Below are 10,842 nucleotides of genomic sequence, written 5' to 3'. Positions count from 1 at the left end.
AATGGGAGATGAGATATGCATCGGAGGACAGCAGCTTGGTCCGATCAGCTATGGCACCGCATAAAGTTTGGAAAACTTTGTGGAACTTGAAAGTGCCTGTGAAAATAAAAATTCACATCTGGAGATGTCTACATAACACAATACCATGTCGTAGTGTGCTAATGAACCGTCATGTGGGGAATATATCTGGCTGTCCGTTTTGTTCAGAAGGAGCAGAAGATCTCGCGCATATGCTGTTTAAATGCGCCAGATCGCAAGAAGTGTGGAGATCCCTGGGTGTTGCTGATGATATAAGTTTTGCCTGTCAAATGGATCGAGCGGGTTCAGCAACTTTAGAGTTTTTTCTCTGTGATGACTATTTTCGAAGACAATATAATGGTGTGCTTGAGCTACCGGAGTTGTTTACCACAGCCTATTGGTATATTTGGTGGCAACGGAGACAGTTTATGCGGGGTGAGGATATTGCCTCTCTAGCGCGAACGGTCGTAGCAGTGGCCCCTATCTCTGAACTATGCCCGTGGAGCACAAACAAAAATGACACCAAAAGTGAACATCTGGCCGGGGTTTTTCGCTGGTCAAATAGTCATTAACGTCGATGCGTCGTTCAGAGAAGGAGATTATGCAGGATCTTGTGGAGTGGTCATTCGGGGCAATCATGGAAATTTCATGTCTACAGCAACAGCAACACTCAATTATGTACCCGATGTAGAGACAGCTGAAGCTGCGGCTATATTGGAAGGAATGAAGCTAGCAAAGGAAACAGGGTGCCATAATGTGATAGTAAGATCAGATAATATCACGGTGGTGGAGGCACTCAAACTGAATGGAGGCTATTCCATGGTGGCAGCGCCGGTGTTGGATGAATGTCGCAGTTATCTCGAAGACTTCGGGAAGTTTACTATTGAGCATTGTATTAGGGAGTCGAATAATGTAGCTCATGAGTTAGCATGTTGGGGTCGTGCTAATAATCCATCCCGATGGGTTCATGACCCGCCTGGTTTCATTGTAAATCTTTTAGCAGACGATGTTGCTATCTTTTGATTAATATAAAGTAAACTTTCCCGTCAAAAAAAATAGGAGGAAGTTCTATATTTTTTTGCTAATGTCCCGAAGTAATCTTCATTAGCCCATATTTATCAACCCCAAAACTAAAGAAGCCCAGCCCATTTACCTGCATGTGTGACATAGTGGTCTGCCGCACGTCTTTTGTACTTTTGCCCTTACTATGCCTAAATCTTGGCGCCGGCTCTGGTGGAGTCATGTTTATGTCACTAGTAAATGCGCACGTGCAACACATGTTAATATTTAGGCAATATATTAATTGCACGCGGATATTAGGTATGCTAATATTTGTGTGTTAATCATGTGATTAGTATAATATTTGGTATGATATTAATTGCATGTTAAATACGTTTAACGCTCGCCATTGAAGCAATTTAGGTCATTGGATTGTCTTAATTCAATGGCCAAGATCAGTTGAATCTATCTTTTTGAATCTTTTTATATTGGTATAGATATAAATAGATGGCGCTTGCACAACGGGCGAGATCGTGATGCTCGAGGCCTCCTCGTTGGCGCCAATTAGGTAAGCTGGCGCTCACAGCCTGGAGCTCGTGGGCCGGTCCAACAAACAACTTCGCTCGACCGTTTCCTTTCGCTCGAACGCAACCCAGTTCCTTCGGTCGCTCGCAAGCCGAGTCATCTGTTGATCGGTCAATTTCTCAAAAACAAAAACTGTCAATCGTTCAAACCATTTGACCTTTGACTTTTGAAAAATAGATCTAAAAAAAGGTCAGCAATTTGAAAAAATAGTTCAAAAATTTGAAAAAAGTTCATCGTTTTTAAAAAAGTTCATCAAATTTGAAAAGAAAGTTCACCGAATTTAAAAAGAGTTCATCGATTTTGAAAAAAAAGTTCATCGCTTTGAAAAAAGTTCATCAAATTTGAAAAGAGTTCATGGATTTTGAAAAAAAACAACAAACTTAAAAAAGTTCATCGAATTTAAAAAGAGTTCATTGATTTTGAAAAAAGTTTATCGATTTTGAAAAAAAGTTCATGGCTTTGAAAAAAGTTCCTCAAAATTAAAAAAAAGTTCATCAAACTGAAAAAGGATCGAGAACTTGAAAAGATAATCCGCACATTTAAGAAATCAAAAAACAAGAAAAAGAAAAACCGAGTAAACTGTCCAGAACAGTAGCGAACTCGAAAAACCTGGACAAGGAGAATAAAAAGAAAGCAAAGAATAAAAAACAATCAAATGTACTGTGATGGTCTAGTGGTTAAAAGGCAAGAGAATAAACCGTGCCTTGTTCGTATCGTAGCTTTAGGTCACGTGTTCGATCCCCAGGGAAGCACCTTTTTTGTTTCTTTAAAAGGACAAAACGAAGGCAAACTGGGCCGGCCCAAAGCACAGCGAGCGGGCGGTGCTGCAGGCGCCGGTTTGCAAAATTGCCTATAACCGGCGCCTGTGGCGCTAAATAGGATTCGCCCAGCATTTTGGCAGACACTACGGTCCAAACCTGGCCGACTGGGCAGGTCCTTGCGTGTTGGCCCGTTAGAAAGCATGCCAAGCCCTGTCGTTAAACGGGTCATGCCAACCTGTAGCACACATGGGCCGTGCCTAGGTCACGAGGCCAGGCGCGCGTGCTGGCACGACACGAACTGCTTTTTTTTTCCTGATTTATCTTTATATAGGCCCAAGAAATAGCCCATAAGACCGAAAAGCATGTAGCACGCTAGGCCTAAACTATCACATGTCGGCCCATTTATTAAGTGTGTTGAGCCTGGGCCTGGCACTACTAGGAAAAGGCCTGCTAGTGGCGCACCTGTTTTGCCTACTAATGGCGCACTACAGGTGCGCCACTAGCATCACGTCATTAGAATTTTTTACTAATAGCGCATCACGGGTGCGCCTTTAGTATCTGGTATACTAATGGCGCACTGCGCTATTAGTATATCCCACGGTGCGCCATTAGTATGCCTCCCAGGGGCCATATTTACCCATGTGCTTTGGCTTACTAATGGTGCACTAGTTGATGATGCGCCACTAGTGTGCTCTGGCTTACTAATGGCGTACTAGTTGGTGGTGCGCCACTAGTATGAATATTAGGGATTTTCTTTTCTTTTCTGATATTTGCACAGGTTACAAAATATATTATTGGATAGAATATAGACAGCACCACACAACAACAACAGATTCATCGAATACAATAGAAGATTAGTCTCCGAATACAATTCATCATATTAGTCTCTAGATTCAAAAGACCGAATAAAGATAGAACATTACAAGTCTCGAGACCGCGAATAGCGAGTTTGTCTTCACATTACAAGTCGATATCGATCATCTAAACTACCATCACATAGAAGAGAGCTGCGGTCATCACGATGAACATCATCGCGATGAAACTGGTCTTCATCCGGTTCCTCCTCCGCTCCCTCCTCTCTCCCGCTAGATAGCGCGCGTATCTAGATTCCGCCTCCGCCCTACTGGTGTATCCTTTGTAACTGTTACCGATGAAATGGTGAACCTGTCTCCGACACTCCTCCCAGTCGTCGTAGACTCCGGGAACCTTACCCTTGTACATGACATACGACGGCATCTCTATGCACTAGCCAAACAAAACATTAGTAGCAATTCACAAACAATACATAAGCAATATATAAGTATGCAACAAAAGGATCGGAAAAGAAAAGTAAGATATTAATAGCACGATTCATGGTCCTACTAATAAATAGCATCGATTACATCTAAGTTGAACGACTTTCCAAACCAAAGAGACATACAAATTCATTAAAGTTTAATTACAACATGAGCTAATCGATATTTCAGAACTACACATAGCATCACTACTTTCGACTCGACTCAGGGACCGGAGCGTGGATGAAGCCGCCGTCTCTCGTGATGGTCATGAAATCGCGGGCGTTGTCAGCCTGCATTTGTAGCGTTGTGTCTATCTCACTGTTGGACGGTTGATATCTGAGGTAGAACTGCCCCGAGGTACGAAGGACATCTTGATGGATGATTTCCGCAAACTCTGACTGGATGCGAAAGAATTCTTGTCTGATGTTTGCGTCCTGGATTGCCGGCAAGCTTGCGGCGCAACCTTTGAGATTATTTGGTAGCAAAAGGTGATTATGGTCCCGTACGATCGCCCGCATGTGATGGAGGGCGTAGTAGGCATCCTTATGACCGCCAGGCGGCTGCTTGACGCAGCGGAACATCGTATTGTGGGCGAACACGTGCTTGCCGTACCTACGAACTGGCCTGGTGAAGGTGCCTCCAAATCTGGCGTAGCCGGGGAGAACATCATCATGAACTTTCTTGACATTTGCGTAGTCTTTCTTCGACTGACGGTCCGAGTCGAAATACGTGGCCATGGAATATTTCGGGCTTAAGAGGATGAGTGTGCAATGTGTGTCACTGCACAAAACATGGAATGTTAGAAAAAAAGATCGAAAACTAAGAAATCATATGTTACGGGACGGTGAGGGGATGACTTACTCGGGAAAGTAAGGCACGAGGAAGTTATCCTTATCTGGGTTTGCCAGAATGACGCCTTCGAGGTAAGAACTCGCGACTTGCCGGTCCCCAGGGCTGCCCAAGATCTTGGCACACATGTAGAAGGGGTCGACTATCACGATGTCCAGGGTCTTGTCTCTAATGATCCGCATCTCCATACTCAGCGAAAATAGCCAAACGAAGGTGTAGTGCAGCGGATGAAGGTTAAACATAGCGAAGCTGTCATCAAACCGCAGGACGATCGTACCCCCGATGGAGTTATCTACAAAGCCCTTGCCCTCTGGCACCTTGGCCACGAAAATCGGGTATGCCACATCATTCTCGGAGAGACGCCGCTTCTCCAAAGAAAGAACATTGTCATGCAGACTCCGCATAGCACCGGTTGCAGCATTGAGCAGATTAGTCGGTAGCATCGGCCTACCCGCCACATGCACCCTCCTTGAGATATCCTTAGGTGAAGGTGGACCGTCCTAAGCACGGATCGTACTCGGTGCCGGCTGGCTCGCACCCTTGTTACTCTTTCTTTTCCGTCCCTTCTTCTTCTGCTGTAATGGTACCGAGTTCTGCTCACAGACCGCCTTCTTGAGTGTGTTGGGGCTGATCATATTTCGCACCTCGGCTATCTGAGGCTCGGTGAAGGCGGCAGCTGGAGGCGTCTCCTTAGAACTGAACGCCAAATGACGCCTGTTGCAATTCGGTTTCTCCGCGGTACCAGCTAGATCGCGATCGTCTTTTGCAGGGTTGGGTTCTTGAGAAGGAGGCCCCAAGAATTCGTCATCGTACCCATGTTCGGCAAAGTACTTATCGACGTTGGTAAATGTACCTTCGTCGTTGTCGTCATCATCGTCTGGATCCTGTGCCATATGCATGTTCAGACCCTGTGCCATAGGGATGTCCGGCATGTCCGGTAGCATTGCAGCGGTCTTGCCATGGCTTGGCGCCGGCCCAACTGACAATGTTGTCTGTGGGGTGGTGTCCCCCGCCCCCAAACGAATCTGGCTCTTCGGCCAAAGCAGGGGCCAGCTTACGTAGGCGCTGAGGGTCATCACATCATCTTTGTCGGCCCCGACGGGTCGAATCGGAGGTAACAACTCGTCGCAGCCTGGCAGCACCCGAACCAGTTGAACCCTATACACGGTGGGTGGCATCGGATTACCGTGGAACACGGGGTTGCTCGGTTGAACGATTCTGCCCTTGGCGACATCGATCAACTCGCCGCCCACGAAGTGCAGGAGAGTGCATGGAACGTCGACGGCGCCCTGCGAAAACATGTAGGGCGTCAGGGATGCCCAGTCAAAGGCAAGGAGATGAAGTCATCGGCCGAGAGGCTTAGTTACCGTGATGTCGTCGAGCTCAGCTAATGTCGAGGCACCACCAACGGCGGGCGTGCAACTGACGGAGGGGCCGCTTGCTGCCGAGGTGCCAGCCGGCGTACACTCGGGTGCATTAAGCTCCAATGCCCGTGCCGGCGTCGGAGACACCAATACCGCCTCCGCCAGAGACACCAATGGTGCCGCCTGCGCGTTGTGCGAGTTTCTGGCCGTGAAGCTGGGAACCGGGGGCGGCCCCTGTTGGCCGCCCGCAATCCACGCCTGCCGCCCCTCAATCAAGGTAGGCACAATGGCGGTGAGCATCGTTCCCAGTTGTTGTTGCACTTGCTCTTGGACAATCTCCAGAATCCGCGCCACTTGTGCCTTGAGTTCTTGAACCTCGCGCGACTGGCTTTCCAAGCTGATCTTTCTCTCCTTTCGCCCACCAGCGTTATAGTATGACGACCATTTTGTGGACAAGCCTTTGCCGGCCACACGACCAGCTGACGACGGCTTACTGAGCTTATCCTTGTTTTTCATTATGTTCAACGCTCTATTTAGAGTGCTGTCCCAAGGGGAGCTCTGAGCCGACCCCGCGCTATTGCTTTCAGTCTCCCGCGGAAGGAATGTGAACCATTTAGAAATTTGGCTTTATTAATTAGAATGCAACCATATGGAGCTAATTACGTGGGGGTGTATTCCTTACCAGAACATGCTCAAGCGCCCCGGTCTTTGGATCCGTGGTAAGCTCCTTTGTTACCGGGTCCTCCTTGTACCGGGCCCTGACATAGTTCCTGGTCTGCTTGTCACGGTATTTCTCGAAGCGGGGCAGTAGGCCTTGCTCGGCACGCTCCGCGTCCTCCTTGTCCCATATAGGCTCCGCCACTCTATAACCGCCGGGACCGAGTTGGTGGACCCCTAAGTTCAACTCCCGCATTTCTTTCCCCCACTAACTTGATTCGGAGGTTGTGCTGCTCTCGCACTTGATCTTAAACTCCTTGTAGTCATCTTCACTGATCGAAGGATTTTTTGCCTTGATCTTCTCATAACTATCACCTTTGTCAATCATTCTCTTCACCGCGCTTCTCCAAGCAGACAGGGTCGTGCTCATCCTCGTGAGGGCGGCACTGTTCACTTTATTCCCTTAGAGGCGTGTGTTTGCAAAGTCAGTGGGGAACTTGTATCGTTCGTGCAGCTTCGTGAAGAGGAGGCTGCGCATATTCCCTCGGTCCTTATGCCTTAGGTTCTCGGTGTTGATCGAGACGGTGCTCCGAAGAATGCACCCGAGATGAACCGAGTACCCCTTGACTAATTCTTTGGGTGCCGTTGGATGCCCGTCGGAGTTCACTTCAGTAAATTCCTCCTTGACGGTGTCGAGCATGTTCGGGCGCCGGTCCTTCCGTTGCCTCTTCGGTTGGCTGCCATCTGTGCGTGCGCTTCCATCATCAGTGGTGGCATCCTCGGCGGCACCATCAGTGGTGTCATCCCCGACACCACTATGGGTTGTGTAGCCAGGATCGGTGTCTTCCGCGGCGTCCTCATAGCGGTGAGGTTCTTCCTCCATCTCCTGGGACAGCTCCCAGAATTGCTTGCCCGAATCGCCGGCCTCATCGTTGTGGGCCATGTTTCCCTCTAAATAGGAAAAAAGTTTGGTCAAAAAGTTGGTTATTCTCAAGGAACAAGATCATGGTCTCATCATTTAGGGTTTGTCGACACCGAGGCATCCTAAAAGCTAAGCTTTTATCATTTAGGATTTGTCGACGCCGATGCACCCTAAAAGCCTAAGCTTTCATCATTTAGGTTTTTATCGACACCGAGGCACCATAAAAGCCAAGGTTTTATAATTTATGGTTTGTCGACACCGAGGCATCCTAAATGCTAAGTTAAGTTTTCATCATTTAGGGTTTATCGATGCCGAGGCACCCTAGGTTGACTTATATATATGGGTATCTTCTAATAATATAACCTATCAAGAAAAGGGAAGGAGAATTCTAAGTTGGGCCTAATCACTTGGCTCTATTGCCACCTATGGCAGTTGCTTTTTCGTCTGTCCACACATGAATTCAGCATATGTGTTTAATGCAGCAAGAATAAAGGGGCAGTTGATTCTACTTAATTAAGTACTTAGATACCCTGGCCCATGCATTAGTCGCAAGTACCCCATATGTCCTATTTTTAGCAAAGTCATGCTAAAATTCACGGAAAATTTCAGCATGACCTTTGCTAAAAATAGGACATATGGAGTACCCGAATTTGCTGAACGGAAGTTAATCGACATTCCGGCAAACTCAAGGGTCTCTCGGGGTACCTACAAAATCATTACCCCACCCCCGCCCAGCTGCAACCCCAAAACACCCCACAATATCATCACGACACGATGGTCAGAGACAAAACCCCCCAATATCATCAAAATACTCCAGTTATGAAGTAAAATTCCTGAAGTGTTCCAGGAGTAGAACCTGAAGTGTAGTCAGTGGCTTCACCTATGTGCATAAAAATCATATAAATTCAAAATCATTTGAAACCTGATCACTCGGACCACACCACATGCCACAGCATACATAGTACATAGAATTGACATCTCAGCATCGACCACACCACATGCCACAACATACATAGTACATAGATGATCCAACAGACTACATAGCAGGACAGTTTAAGCGTGAACCGCATCATACAAAATAGAAGAACTTCACTACACAACTGAAACTCAATTAAGCTAGTTAAATGGAGTTCATCTACTCACTAGCAGTACTACTAACTGGCAGTACTTAAACAAGTTAAGCTACTCACTACAGTACTGGCTACTCACTTAAGCTAGAAGCTACAAGTTAAACACATTTGTAGCACTGAGAAATAATGCTGAGATGTAGCAAACAAGTTAAGCTAGAAGCTACAGTACTGGCAACTAGCAGCAAGGAGTATAATGGCAATCATGTCCTTCCCTTCATATATTCATGATATAAATGGATTGTTCTACCTAGCAGGTTGTTGGAAATTCAGTTGCTTTTTCATTAGGACTGGCAACAAGACATGGTAAAATTTCAATTAAGATTATCTGTTGGTTCAAGACTGGCAACAAGACTTGTTCTACAAAATCAATTATCTGTTGGTTCAATAGTTGTTTTTCTATCCCTTTTTATAATTGCAAAAAGGGAACAAGGCATGGTCAAATTTCAGTTAAGATTCAGTTAAGATACATACAGTAAAATCAAAACAAAAATGAACAGTAAACTGATAATGATAGTAAATTGTAATTTGTTACACAGATTTTCCTACTGAAAACATAACTGAATGGACAGAAAAAAGGGTGAAAAGATAACTGAATGCTAGGCTAAAATGGACAGTAAACTATAATTTGTTAAGAGTTTACTGTGATGCATCCATGCATCCAATGGCAACATCTTGCATACATGATCAGGAGTACATCAAAATCTATTGAGTAGTTATGTCAGGACCTATGAATGATGAAAATGATGTGAAAAGAAAGGAACTAATGGAGCTGATCGAATACCTTCTTGAGTTGGAGGAAATTCAAGTGAGGCAAATGTCCCGAGCCACTTGGCTGTCAAGCGGAGACAGGAATACAACTTTTTTCCAGGCATTTGCCTCGGCACGCAGGAAGAGGAATTTCATCAAGAAGTTGAAGGATGAAGGAGGGAATTGGATGGAAGGTATGCCGGATTTGAAATCTCATGTCTAGAATTATTTCTCTCATCTGTTTACTTCAGAGGTGCAACACACAAACCCCGAAGTCCTACAGAGAGTCCAGTGTAATGTTACAGATCATATGAATAATTTCTTGTTAGCACCTTTCACCACTGATGATGTTAAGAAGGCTGTTTTCAGCATTGGGGATTTAAAGGCACCAGGGCCTGACGGTTTGTATGCAATATTTTTTAAGAAATATTGGCAGATCCTTGGGGATGAAATAACACAAGAAGTGTTGACTGCTATCAACACCAGACAGATTCCTGTTGAATGGAATGATACTACAATTATCATGATACCGAAGGTTGATAGCCCAGAACTGGTAACACAATTCCGCCCCATAAGTTTGTGTAATGTACTTTACAAAATTATTTCTAAGATGCTAGCGCTGAGGCTGAAAAATATTTTACCTGAGATAATTTCCCCAACTCAGAGTGCATTTGCCTGGAAGAATGATTACAGATAATATCCTGATTGCCTATGAATGTGTCCACAAGATAAAGAACAAGAAAAGAGATCAATCGGGCCTATGTGCAGTTAAGTTGGACATGCACAAGGCATCTGACAGAGTTGAGTGGTCATTCTTGCATGATATGATGGTCAAGTTAGGTTTTCATGAGCAATGGATCCAAATGGTGATGGCTTGTGTGAGTTCTGTTAAATACAAAGTAAGATTCAATTCCCAGGAAACAGAGGCGTTCTACCCATCTAGGGGCATCAGGCAGGGTGACCCCCTATCTCCCTACTTATTCCTTCTTTGTGCAGAAGGTCTCTCTAGTCTATTGCAGTTTGAAGAAGCTGGTGGCATAGAGGGGATTAGAGTGTGCAGAAATGCACCATCAGTATCACACCTTTTATTCGCTAATGATTCTCTGATCCTCATGAAAGCAGATGTTCTAAATGCAGCTTCCTTACAGCATGTTCTAGAGGCCTATTGTGAAAGTTTAGGACAGTTGGTGAGTCCTGCAAAATCAAGTGTGTTCTTCAGCCCCAACACCCCAGCTTCCTCGAGGACTGAAATATGCCAAGAACTACACATTGATATAGAGGCTTTATATGATAAATATCTTGGGCTGCCAGCTATGGTAGGAGCAGATAGAAGTGATTTCTTCAGACACTTTTATGAACGAATTAAGGAAAAACTGAATGGGTGGATGGAGAAGCAACTCTCCACGGGAGGAAAGGAAATTTTATTAAAATCCGTGGCTCAGGCCATCCCAGTTTTTGCAATGTCAGTTTTCTCTCTACCAAAGAGTCTGTGCAAGGAGATAACAGATTTGATAGCACAATTCTGGTGGGGAG

This window comes from Triticum urartu, chromosome 3A, assembly GCF_056163025.1.
Source record: "Triticum urartu cultivar PI428250 chromosome 3A, HENAU_Tu73, whole genome shotgun sequence".
NCBI classification, from domain to species: Eukaryota; Viridiplantae; Streptophyta; class Magnoliopsida; order Poales; family Poaceae; genus Triticum; species Triticum urartu.
This window is presented reverse-complemented; position numbering follows the sequence as displayed.